This window comes from Phasianus colchicus, chromosome 12 (assembly GCF_987193195.1).
Source record: "Phasianus colchicus chromosome 12, bPhaCol1.hap1.1, whole genome shotgun sequence".
NCBI lineage: Eukaryota > Metazoa > Chordata > Aves > Galliformes > Phasianidae > Phasianus > Phasianus colchicus.
Window position 1 is genome coordinate 7,826,254 of NC_143447.1, and position 14,034 is coordinate 7,840,287.

The window sequence follows — 14,034 nt, forward strand, 5'->3', positions numbered from 1 at the left end:
ATTTTTAGTTTTCCTGACTTTGGAGAAAAAAAATCTCCCTTCAGCTGCTGCATAATTACTACGGATTCAACAATCCTTCACTAACAATACAGCCATTTAACTGAAATCTCTCTCTCTGCATTAAGCGTAGGTCAGAGCTGAACTGGGGACTCCCAGAAGCCTCTGCTACCTGGCACAGCCCATCACATCAAGCCCAAGTCAAGGTACAAGCAGAGCAGAACTTCATTCCAGCCCCCGCAGTGACAACAATAAAACGCTGAGAAAACACACTATCAAATACTGAACTCAGCATCAATTTCTGTTAATTACAGCCTTGTCAGCAACGTGATTATTCAAACAGCTCATGCAAATGTTAATGAGTCCTTATTTGCATATTTATTTTTTCCTTTGTTGAAATGTCATTGATTATTACATTCTACAATGATGAATGCTGCTGATGATGTGCTCTGATATGTAATTAGTCATTAAGTGGAATGAATAGATCAATTATGAAAAAGGAGTGAGATTAAGAAATATCAAACAAGACCGCCCAATGTAACTATAGAATTTTTTTTTTTAAGGAACTAAAATAATTTCTTGGCATTTAAAGTGCAACATCAGTAGTTTTCAATAAATAAACCACTACTTTTCTGAGGTTAAATAAGATCTTCCACATGCACTGCTACTTTGGTAATCTAATTACAATACTGCAGTGCTTGTGTAAAGCAGCAAGAACTGTGCGTAGCAGACAGGTTTGGGGGGCTGGGACGCCCTCGGCTTCTTTGCATTCTTTTGTAGGCTTTTTTGGGGTGGTTTTTTTGTTCGCTTGTTTGTTTGTTTCCCCCTCACAAGCACAGGACGACCTATCTGGTCTTTTAGCAGAAATGAAAGGAACACGAGGACTTGCAGCAGCACCACTTTGTTCCAAAGGCAAAGGCTCGGCTGCCTTTTGCGACCGCCTGCTCCAGCTCCTGCCAGCGTTGGCTATTTGCAGATGAAGGGGAAATAGGAGAGAAGAAGAAGGAAGGAAAAAAAAAAATGTCAACAAAAAACCACATTACTGCAGACCAGATGGGAACATTCCACATGACCAAACCAATCAATCACCTCGGTGGGGCGCAGGTGCAGCACAGCCGTGGAGCAACACACCATTTCACAGTCTATCGGGCACAAACACATGGTCACCAATCAATGGCACCCCGAGGACCTGGGGGGGTTCTCCCGAGCCTTACTGGTCCATGCCTGATGACTTCATAATCACACATCATTTCATTCACTGGAGGATACGAACCCGCATCCTAATAACCTTCCCCGAAAGCCGCCACGCTGTGCATATTAATAGTGCCGAGCGCTGCGCCGCTGCCTGCCTGCCTGCCGCCTGCACCGGGCGGGCAGCAACCTGCAGCTCCTGCTGCCGGGCAGCAGCCAGGGCAACGCCGTGCCTTGTGCCCAACAACCGGCCTGGAACGCTCCTACCTGCCACAGAGCAGCTGCTCGGCAAGGGGAAGGATAAGGGCCAAAGCAGGAGGAAAACCTAGGGAAGAACGTACTGCTGCCTTTGGCAATACGTTGGATTAAATTCTGCAACAAACAGAACTGCTGTTAATGAAAAAAAATCAAAGTTAAAGCTATAAAAAAAAGCCACACCCAATCATGCTTTTTGAGGAGCCTAGTGAAAGGAGGAGTTTCATTTCTTTTTGGAGCAAAAATTCCCAGCTTAGTTTTAAAGCAATCAGACAAAGAGAGAGCAATTGGCTGTAATCAGGCCACACCAAGCCTTGAATCCAGCACCACTTTCAACGAGGTTTTGCAAAAAAGGCCAGCTATACATTTGTGTTCACGGTCCTGGTGACTTATGAGCATAGCGTGCACTATGAGCACAACATGCATTGCAGAGAAAAGGATATGGAGGCATTTTGGCCATTTACCACACTATACCAGTAAGTACTCACACCACTGAAAAGATACACAGGAAAGGTGTGACACGGTGCATCACCTCTTACAACCACGCTATACTTTGGGACTAAGTCCTATGAGTTGGTATTGAAATATAACAATTTGAACTGTTAATATGCTGTTTTCATGTGTTGAATTGTGCAAGTGCCCAGGCAGGAGGGATTCTGCCATCAGATACCTAAGCTTAGCTTTACATTTGTTCCAACTCAAGCCATTCTATGATTCTATGAGTCTACGAACAGCAGAGACCTCTAAATCATGAAGATAGCTCATGGCAATCTACTGAACCACTCTGACTTCCATGTTTTCAGTCATAAATTGCAGAGAACTACCTGGAGAAATAAGCATGCATGGTAAGTAGTTGTCAGATTATACTCCACACCACTACATGTTGCTTTAGGTCAACAGCAATTTCTTGTCCCTCATCCACAAGCCTATACAAAGAGACTACTGCACACTTCATTAACGCAAGGAGGAAAAAAAAAAAAATGGGAGGAAAAAGCATGGTTTTTTTTAATAGTTAGATCAGTTGGAGTTTTGTACTGCTACAGGTCTTCCCATCATCTTTTTCTGCCTTCTTCCTTTCCTAAAATATCAGAAAAATGCACAAAAGCATTTACATTTTGCTCTCAATTCAACGTTCTGTTAGAATTCACCTTTTCATAGGGCCAACCCAGAGTTCTATAACCCAAAAGCTATGCATGCCAAAAGGTGATGGACTGCGTGCTGTTGGACAGTGAAACACAAGGGTTAAGGAGCAAACACAAGTAGTACCAAAAGAATATTCTTATCTTTTTGCAGAATTATGCTGACCAACAGCAGTTCAGAAAATGTTCCCTCTCATCAGAATACAAAAATTATTAATCAATAAATCATTAAACTAACAGCCCGATGCCCAGTCCTATTCTGGGTACTTAAAGAATGCTAATTACAGAGTATCTGGGGAACCTAGTGTTAAGACCAGAATATATTCTTTAATAAGACTGGTTTTAAATGAAATTCAGCTTATTTTATTTTGAGAACCTATTAAAAAAAAAAAAAGAAATGCCATATAATGAATGAAGTATTAATATGAGTCACGCTTCAGATGCAACATGGGGGCAAACTGATGGCTATGCTACAAGACATGACATTTCTACTTCAGAGGCACGAACCTAACAGCTGGAGACACAACAGAAAGGACTGGGAGAATCTCATCCCAAAAGCTCAGGAAAGCTGAAAGCTACCTGTCAACTCTAAGCAAGATGGGAGCACAAGGAGACATTCAGCACAACTGCAGCACCCTTGTGCTTCATTGCTTCGGTGGCACTGCTTGGAAGCACACCCAGAGACTGCACCTCCTGCACCCACTGGACAAAACTCAGCTTCTTTTCTCATCTGCTTCATGGGGTTTAAGTGGCTTGTGATGTTATACGTAGAAGTGCTAAGACAAAGCTCTGCCCAACACACGGAATGTTTGTAAGTGAAGCAAAAGAAAGGGCTCTCCAAGATGGCAAAAGGTGGTAAAAGCTGCTCCGAAGGATATTTCTACAGAGACAGCATGAAATGCACCAGAAAGAAAAACATAGTGAACTTCTGAACACAACCTTTAATTGAAGTACATGACACATGAGTCAGAGATCCAATTGTGCAGGAAATACAAATTATAACAAAGGTTTAAGGATATCAAGAGAACAATAACGGATTTTAATCAGTTTACTCAAATAAATTAGGGAGTCGGATTGGAATTTCGATGTGTAAACAAAACAGTGCACAGTATCTGAGACATTTCCTAGAGCAAAGGGCTTCAGCAAAGATGTGCTTGCACCACGATTCTTACCCCCAAAATATACAGAAACAGTAAAACATGATACAAAATTAACAACTATATAGTGTATAAATTACTAAGATCTACTTCTTAAGAAGTAGCTTTGATTTATACACTCAAAAATTAGGCAAGCACCACTGCAGAAAACAGAGAGCCAGAAGTCAATGAGCAAAACAGTCACGAGAAAGGTTTCATCATGTAAGTGGAATGGTGACTGGTTGTAAGGCTAAAATGAAATCGCTTTCTGTAGGAAGCAGTTGCTTGCAGTACCACAAATCAGTATTTTCAAAAGACAGAAACGTCTCGGAACTTTTGACTGTTAACAGCTTAAACTGAAAGGATGTTATGACTTCTTGAGCAAAAATCGTTCAGTGAGATGTTCTCAATGTAAATGTTACCATTACAAATGAAAGATAGTATTTTAATATTTTTAAAAGCTTAACAACATTTATTCAAAAATTAAAATGGCAAATAAAAAAAAAAAAGTAGCCAAAATTCTGTATTATATGCCTACCATAGTAAATTCATTCTTTTAAGCATTCGAATCCAAAGAAAAGCTGTAGCACTGCTAGGAATGTTCTTTAAGTACTAGAGAACCAAAAAAGAATATCTAAATTTTACTATCTGAAGCTTAGATACAAGCTATGAATTCATCAGAGCATATTACCTAGCCATCTATACTGACATTATTCAGCTTTACCCATGGTCAACAAAAGCTATTCACTTTATGTTTTGCTTAAGTAGATACCTTTATCATCAGCTGTTAGCATCAATCTAATTTCCATTCAAGCTTCACAGCTGTACTCTTTAAAAAGAGAGTATTAAATCTTGGGCAGACATAACTGCCTCTGACTTAAAAATAAGTATTTTTATAGCTAATCATGCTATGCTTTCAGGTATTAAATAAAATTTTTGTTTCAATGCAGTTTCTTCAAAGTGACACAGATGGCATACATTCAGTTTTCCTGCAACCATCAAACTTGCAGATGTATACAAGTTAACAAAACCAGAATCTGTAACGAGAAAGAAGCATTCAAAAAAAGACGAAGACCGTATCCCACATCAGTAAAAGTCTCACTGCAAAGAAGAACTGGAATTTCGAGGGTTTTTTTGCCTTTTTTTTTTTTTTTTTTTTTCCAAATAAAGGTATATGGAGTGTTTTGCTGTTTGTTCTTACGATGCTTACTGGGCTGTTTCTCAGAAAAGTCTGTACCTTTTACATTCTCAACAGAAAGAAGGATTTTCAGTTTACGATACATGTGGTGCCTATGCTACTTAGAGCAGTTTTTGGTAATGAACAAAGGTTCTTTCTTGCTGTTTTTCCATGGTTGTTTTTTTTTTTTTCTTTTTCTTTTTTTCTTTTTTTTTTTTTAACAATAATTGCAGAAAAAAACAAACATCAGCATCCCTGGAAAAAAAATAGGGAGGAGAAAAAAGAAAATGCATGGAAATATATTTAGATTTGTCTTCCAAAGCTGAAAACAAACAGCAGCTCTTCCAACGATGCTTATTTCAGCAAAAAATGGCAGGACAACAGGACAGAAAGGAGAAAAGCAGCTTAAGTAGAAAATGCTATTCAAAAAGAGATGAAATTCAGCCATCTAGCAACTCACAGTTACATTTTCATTCCCTTTTTACGTCACTGCAAACGTCTGGTCACAAAGAACAGAGGGGTTTTCTTAGAGGGAGGAGCAGAGAAGGCAAGCAGCTACCTATTCCTCCAGAACCTAATGGCAGCAGGCCTTGAACAGGATGCAAAGGGAGCAGGAGAGCTGCTCTGCCCTGAGCACATGGGAACGGAAAATAACAAAGCAAAATGCTGGAATACGTATTGTCCAGAGGACAGCGAAAAGCAAAAAGGAAGGAAGGACAGGAATATAAATAGAACAATTAAGAAAAAAAGAAAAAGCTCAAAATCCACTTGCTATGCTTTGTCATTTCCTGTGTCTTATTGCTGACATATTGTTTTTATAAATTTGCAACAATAGAAAAGATGCATCTTGCCATCACAAAATGTTCAATGCATACACTGTTAGCCACTGGACTTGAAAATGGGAGAGCTGGATATGAATTTGAAATTTACCTGCTACAGATTTTGACTTATTTGAAAAACACAAATACCATTAAATACTAAAACATCCAAATACATTTTAAAAAAATCCTCCTAGTGTGGTCCCCAAGGCTCCCTACATCAAATTAATGGAACCAATAAAGGACACTGCTGACCAGCTATCTGCACAGCATTCTAAACCTTTGGTTTCAGGCTGCCACTAATCCTGTCTTACAGGCCAGTACGATGAAACAATATCCAAATGTGACAGCATCAAGAAAGCTACGAACACACTTACATATTGTTGGTTTAGTTTGGGGTTTTTTTGTTTGGTTGGATTTTTTTTTTTTTTTCAATAAAGAAAAAAAGGCAGGAAAACAGTGGACAGCAGCCTGCAGCTACAATCACATCATATGATTCTTGTAACAAATTAAGTAAAACAAAGTCAAGAAAACAACAGGAAGTTCAAAAAGATGTTGCCTTTTTAAATCCAAACTGATTCTTATCATGCCTTATTTTTAATCATGATTTTTCGTTAGGAGTGATGTCTGCATATATACTCATATGATAACAAAACATAGAAATGAAACATGAGAAAAGTTTGGATTTAGTACTTTCTAAACTGGTCACACAACAGTAAGCTCAGATGGCAAATCTAACCAAACATCCGTGGGGAGACAGAACCAGCCTTAAGGCCTCAAGAGCAGAAAATCTTCAGGCAAAGTGATTCATCATGTGTGGCAAGATGACTGTGACATCTACAGATTCTTGCCTTGAGCAGCATGGTACACGCTACAAGGGATCAAACACATTCTGAAAAGCATCCACGGCACATCTCAGAAGCTTTAGTAAAAAGGACATGCTTCCAATAACAGAATACTGGACACAAAAAAAGTCCACATGAATTTGCTTTTTGTGGTTGGAAGTTCCCCTTCGTTGTATGTGAACCTATTGTTATAACATAGAAACAAGCAAGTTTTTACTCCTTTTGCATTTAACCTTACTCTGTCAGAGCTAACCATTGGATGTTTCAACATTCGGCTCATGCTCCTCCAGGTTTATTAAATCATAGTGTTTCAAGTTTGTTCTGAAGTTGGCCATCAAGAGATTATCATTTCTCCCACTTCAAGCTTTTCCTCCTATTGAATTTTACTGCCCCACTGTCCATCCTCCACAAATTATCCTAATAGGAAATGCATTAGAACACCTTCACTGCAATATGACAACCAACTGTTCTGACCTTCTAGGCCAAGTCTGCAGTAAGCTGTCCTTTCAAGAAGGAAACTCAGGGTAGTGCACCACACCCCTGTTCAGAACACATACCTAAAAAAAAAAAGCTTAGGAGATACTGCTTTTGAAAGCACAAGTGTCCTAGAAACAAGCAAAAAAATCCATGCTAGAACAAAACTCATCTAACAGTATCCCATCTACTAAGAGCAATATATTTGCAAAATATAAACAAAATGGCAGTTCTCAAAACACTCAGAAACAGAAGAAATGAAGAAAGCAAAGACAAGCACAGACAGGAAAAATCCCCAAGTGTAACTGACAGCAGGCATGATGGAACTGCTCAGATGGAACCAGCATACTGATCCAGACAGGTGGGTTAAGGGACAAAAATTATAGGTTTAGCTGCACAGTAAAAGTACAGCAGAAATTACGTTCTATAGATTTGAGGACAGATGATTCTGTTGACTTCTGTGTAAGTTAAAGCCTATATTATTTTCTACTTCTGACGTTAAGACATCTTAGAAGAAAAACTGGACCAACGACATACAGTTGTGTTGCACCAAGTGAGAAAGCAACATAAAAGCATCACTAAGAAAGTTAAGAGAAACTGAACATAAGCAAAGAGCCAAGCCTAAAAATTAGCTTTCTGTTCCGTAGCTGTAATAAAATTGGTTATAAAGCAAATAATGATGTTTTAGAGCACAGGTAAAAAGAAAAAAATGTAACCTGTGCTTGGATAAATAACATATTCTGCTGATGAATCACTGCCTTTCGATTCAGTGTTCTATTGGCATTTGCACTGCTTCTCTATCATGAGAGCAAGCTGTGTCTCTGCTGGGGAAAGAGGGGGAGGCACAGAACAGCAGCAGGAGGAGTATAATCAGCAGTGACGCTCGGCTTCTTCATACTGCAGGATGCCCTGTTCCAACCAAATGCTGTAGATGCAGTTAAAAGCCAATATCCTGAGTTCAAGCCATTTGTGTTCCTAATTGTCTTCAACACAGATAATGCAGAATATTTACTGTAGTTTTTTCAAATGTTCTTTACCTTTTTTTCTGTTCTAAATACATTGCTGGAAGCCCATTGTTTAGCGCACATGTAAGCAAACTATTGTATAGAAAATGATTAACAACTGGAGAAACAAGTGGGATTTTTCCCTCTGCCAACAAACCATATTCCTTTCCATATTTTGCAAATGTACCAGGAACCAATGAAAAACAGCAGTAATTCTCTCCCCAGCCCCTATCCCTTGCTCCACAATACTGAAGGAATGGTTTATAATTACTGCACTTTTATTGCTTCACAAGGTTTGGTTGTTTGGCGAATTTTTTGTTATTTGTTTCTTAAACCACACATCTTTGGAACCACATTTTTAGGAAGACAGATTTCTAATGCAATTGTAAAAACATACACCAAATAAAGAATGCACACATACACTGGACAAGAGTATTTATTACTACTGTGCGTGTGGCTGAGTGCCAGGAAGCTGTCAAACAAAGGAACAACATCATACAGTTGTTTGGCACTCAAGGCTGAAATCATTGTGAAACATGTACTGTTTATAAATTGTCACTGATGAATAAAAGCAGAGAACAAAAAAAAAAAAAAAAGAAAGAAAGAAAGAAAGAAAGGAAATGCAGCCAAACACCACAAAGATGAGGCAATCATCTCTTCCCCTCCTACCACTCTCTCCATAATCAAATAAAATAACACCCCAAGCCCTCAGTACACAGGGCAGGTACAGCACAACGCTGCAAGAATTGAGCAACCAGGAGCTACTAATTTCAGGTTGTGCTCCTGCAGCTCATAAAACTGAATGCAGAGAAGTGATACAGAATCAGATGACAAAAAAAAAAAAAAAAAAAAAAGCCCACCAAAAATGTGGAGTGTGGACTTCTCAGCCTTGCTATTTATGATGAAATATTTTAAACAAGAGTAGTGCCAGTGATGTTTATCTGAAACTTAAAATCATCAGTTCCAAAGACATAAAAGAAATGGTTTCAGTGTTGATAAAATAATATTAACAGATTTCTCACCATACAACACAGCACTCCTAGAGAAAAACAACACACTCTCCTATCACTGGGAGGAAAGATTTAGTTCGCTTCAGGGAGAAAAAAATGACATTCCTGACTACAAATACAGACAGAGCTCTAGCCCAGAAAAAAAGCAAAAGCACAGTTTCTGACCTTGCATACCTGTATTAAGTTCAGTGTCTTTCAAATGCAAAGCTGCATAATTATGCAACACAGTGACCTGGAAATAAAAGCTCCTCTAAAATTAAAGGAAAACAAATAATGAAGGAAAACTTACAAATCTGAAAAAAAAAAATCTCATGTTTTGACTGATAAGTAAAATATTAAGGTGTGTTAAATGCCTTCTATGGTCTAACAAGTACAAGAGCTTCTGCTAACTCCTTTAAAGCATTAACACAATGAAATTGGAATGCTCTCTATCATTTCTTAAGGCAACGCTACCTCTAAGACAGATGTGTATTATTTACCGCAGAAAAAAGCAAAGCAAATTGCTCCCAATATGCAGGAAAGTGTAGTACCACAAAAGAAGTGCACAAGTACACTCTTTCCTATCTCCTCAGAAATTCTTTCAAAAAACAAACAAACAAACAGGATATTAATTTATTTATGCTGCAGTCATGCACTTCAGTGTGCAATGCAGACCCCAGGGAGTGGCCTTGACGCTTACAGCAGTGTTAACAAGTCATGCATTATTCTCCAGTCTTTTGCCTTCTATGTCTCATTATGTAGGAGGAGAGATGGAAAGATGCTTTATTTGTACTGCATTTGTGCCTAGAGTGCTAAGTTTATTATACAGGGCCCCATTAAAATGCTGGGAAGCAAGCTAAAATTCTGTTACAGTTATTGCGATGTGCAGTACTTGTTCTGCATGTCTGTACAATCCTGGTTCCTCAGATGAGAGGTCTGACTAATCACAGAGCAAACTATTTGGGATTTTGAATGCAAGATTTGCTAGCAAAGTGAGAATGCATTTTCCATCAAGGCCACTGCCACCAGCTGTAATGCCACTGATATCAACTGAATGTGATACTATGCACCAAAATTGGATTCACCGTAACTCCCAAGAGAGGAAAAAATGCCTCTTATGGACAAAATTAAGGAAAACCCCAAGGAGAAAAAAGCAAGACTCCACAAAGACAAAGAATTTGCAGGATACATTGGAGAACCAGGTCTGTCCTCCTCATCAGGTGAGCATAAGGAAAAGAAAAGCTGAGGCACTACACTGCCAGAAGAGCTTTCCCTAGCAGAACATAAATCAGTGGTGCTCATTTGCCCTTGCATTTGGAATCTGCAGATTAGTAAGAACTTCCAGGGGAGACTTGTTTGCAGTACAAGATGATCTCGGAACACTTGGTTCTCAACTACCTTTAAGATTCATGAATAACACATGAATAGATCTGAGCTGTTTTCAAAAAAGCAGTGGAGTCCATCTCCCCTTGTTTCTATGCTAAGTGTTTCATTTCTTCCTCTATTCAATTTCAGTGAACCTTTAGTGATGAAATACAAAACGCAAGGCTACCTGTTTCTCTAGAAGAATCACAGCAGCAGTAATCCATCAGCTTCTTTCATCTCACATATTAACACATCATCAAACAAAACCCAAAGCAACCAAGCTTGAGTCCTCCTTCCACCAAATGCCATCCCAGTGAAGCTCCTAGACATAAGGATAACAAGTATCTACTTCTTGAAGTGACCTGAATACCTGAGAAGTAACTCCTCAGATCTCCTGGCTGACCTCCTGACAGACTCAGAAGCATCAGAGTGACAGAAGCTGAACTCTCATTTGAAAGCAACAGTGCTGTTTGGCCATGAGAAAAAGCAGAGAGAGGTACCGAAGAAGCCTGGCATATAAAGCATTGCCATTGCTTAGCAAAATGGGTTTGCTGTTTTTCGGTCTTCAGCATGTTTCTGTTACATGAAAGCCTCTCACCTGCTTTTTAGAAAGCAGATTTTTGTGCACTGAAGCAGAAGTGCCCAATTTGGAGTACTGCACACCTGCACCAAATGACAACTCTACAGAAAAAGTACAGTGGTCACCCAAAAAAACACCAACAATGGTAGTGCAGGTCCAACACCATCCTGTACATAATGGATACAAGTCTATCTGTGGCAGGATGATCAGTTCAGTTGCATCTCTTTTTTGCCTTTCCCTCCAAGTGCATCTATCCAAAGTCAGGTTTCCTGCAGCAACAAGCTTTTGACTTGCTGAAACCATCACCATAAAACCACATTAATGCAAATACCATAATGCTCCAAAAATCACAGAAGCCATTTATCCTGGCACAAGCAGCCTAGCTACAACATTTTGGTTGTTCAGATCAGAATTTCATCACTGGACGCAGGCTGCTAATTGGTTAAAAACTGGGCTGCTAGCAAGTGACAGGCTACAGCTACGTGCACACAGGAATGAAAAGAAATTAACGGAATGAAATAGAGATCAAGTAAGTGATTTTTATGCACCTGGCAATGAGCAAACATCTTTATTGCAAAACAAAGACAAGCCATGAAAAATTACAAAATTATCTTTTAATCACCTATGAGCTTTCTACAGTCCCCTATTTGAACAGGGTAATAGTTATTATGTAGATCCCTAAGCAACTGCCTCATGGGGAAGTTACATCACCAGTATGGGAAAGAATCCTCCCCTCCTCCCTTGTCCCTAGAAAGGAGCTTGGCGCCTTCAGACAGACTGAAATTTAAAATCCTACAGCTTCACCCAGCTGATCCCAGCCACTGGAACACATCTACAAGTGCCCAGGGATGGCAGGAACCACAGGAGAGAAATATGCCCTTTCAGCATTTCATGCACTGATGAGCCTTGTAACAGATAAACATACCCTGCAGCAGCTCAACTGACATGTTATAACAAAGAGGAAAAGCAGGACTTAAAAATTTCATCAGATTACTGTTTATTCCCATTTCAGAGTCTGAGTACACTGTGAATAAATCAACACTCAATGTATCAGACCGCGTTAGATGAAAACAAAGGTTTTTGATATAAAATTTTATACAAAATATAATAGTTTAACATTTAAAAAGCACAGATTGCACATTAAAATTCCTAGACTGGCAATTCAGAAGTACTTAGCATCGACAAAAAAATCTGGTTAGGAGTGTAAATGAAACATTTTTGAAGACAACAACGCTTGGTCTGATGCAGGTTACACCAGGTCACACTGCTCCTCCTGGCACCACATCCTACAAGGAGGGCCACGATCAGACTTGCAGGTGGGACAGGCCGGGCTTTGCAGGCTCCCACAGTCCTGCTATGGCACCTGCAACACTAGCAGCACCCAGAGAGCAGATACCCCCAGCTATTCCTAGCACAATAGTGTGCTAGTGTGAAGGATTTTCAAGGATAGATTTCTTCATTTTCCAGAAAGAAAACATGCTTGTTTATTTCCCCTTGAACCACAGTGTTGCAGACTAAGTTTGAAAATGACTCCCACACTGATTTAGAGACTTTATAATCCTCTGAACTTGCACAATCCTAACCTCACTCACTAAGGACAAGCTGCCTTGGCACTCCAGCATCACTGGCAGGGAGACAATACTGCACCTGCTTGCTCCTTCACCTCCCTGCCCTGGAAGCTGCTGGAGGCAGCGGCTCTGGAGCAGCTGTGGCTGTGCAGCACGCACCTACCTGGCAGCTCCACCTGAGCACCTCCTGGGGAGCCTCACTGCCCGCTGCCACAGCTGCAAATCCCAGGGGGAGAGCACAGGTGACACCTGCTGCAGCCTAGCACCAAGGACACAGGCTCTGCTGCGTCTGGAGTGAGCCTTGAGGTATTCCTGTATTTAAATATGTGCTAGCAGAGTTATTTGATTGAAATATTACTGTAAACAGAAGGGAAAACTAAGCTATATGCATTCCTGTGAGCAAAAACCCAATGGTAAAAATGCCCTGCACTTCGCACTGTCACTAAATGACTGTGTAATTTAATTTCCCAGAAACCCATTAGCTTTCACAAAAGGAAAATGAAGAGCGGATGAGAGCAATTCTTTAATGTGAGCAGAATTTATTTAATGTAATACCTGGGGGGGGAAGGAAAACCATCTGAAACTGAACCCAGAGCATCACACTCTACCAAGCATCAGAGCGCAGCAGCACAGGCTGCCTGCTCTGCCAGCACAGGGAGCACAGACCCAAGCCCATGGGCGCCTGGCTCATGGGGATCTGCTGCTGCCCAGCAGCTCAGCCAAGTGCACAGCCCAGCTGCAAGCACAGCAACACAGCATGCATTGCTCCAGCAGCTCAAGGAAAGAAAGGAGAGAGCTAAAAGTACACCTCTTCCCTCAATTAATGGAAGGTTTATGTATGAATGTAAGAATTAAGTGATATGTATAATTATCTGGGAGAGAAGAAATCACTGAGATTTAACTTAAAGCATTAAGCTTTCATCATAAACAACAAAATACCAGGAAATACACACCAGATTTTCAGCCAGTCTAGAATACTATATCAAAGCGTCAATCAAGCAGTTAAGCACAGAGATGTACCTCCAAAATAAAACAAACATTCTTAGAAGGAAAATTAAACATAAGTCTCCTGTTTGCTAGATTACATGCAATACTATGGACAAAAACTAATTAAAAAATCAAAACAAAACCCATGTCTACCTGAAGTAATAAAACGGCATTTCAGTGGAGTAAAGCAATGATAACACATTCTTTGGGAAAAGCAGCAGTGATGTATTACATATAGATAAGCTGGCCCAAAAATAGCCTGCATGCAATTTTTTTACTATTTTCTACATATCAGCCAAGGATGCTTACGTAAGCCAAGAACATAAGTGTGTTCAGTCCTGATATTTTTAGCTTCAATAATCAAAGCATTAAGTGATTTAATAAAATTTAAATGTAATGCTGTGGAACTGCCTGATGTGAGCTACTGCAAAGTGAAACGTAAGGAACTTTTTCCAGTATGGGAAGTTCACACCCCATTGGTTTGTGGTGGACCTGTGCCATACAGCAGG

At 39.8% G+C, this 14,034-nt stretch overlaps 1 protein-coding gene and 1 long non-coding RNA gene across 8 annotated transcripts in view; one reads left to right on the forward strand and one right to left on the reverse strand.

The window, feature by feature from the left end:
- Window positions 1-14,034, reverse strand: part of TCF12 (transcription factor 12) — a 152,948-nt gene that overhangs the window by 82,809 nt on the left and 56,105 nt on the right. The gene's annotated exons all lie outside the window — the stretch shown is intronic.
- LOC149916257 (uncharacterized) lies at window positions 1,466-8,648 on the forward strand. Its single transcript, XR_016470348.1, has 2 exons — window positions 1,466-1,919; window positions 4,669-8,648. It is a non-coding gene; the product is annotated as an uncharacterized LOC149916257 (long non-coding RNA).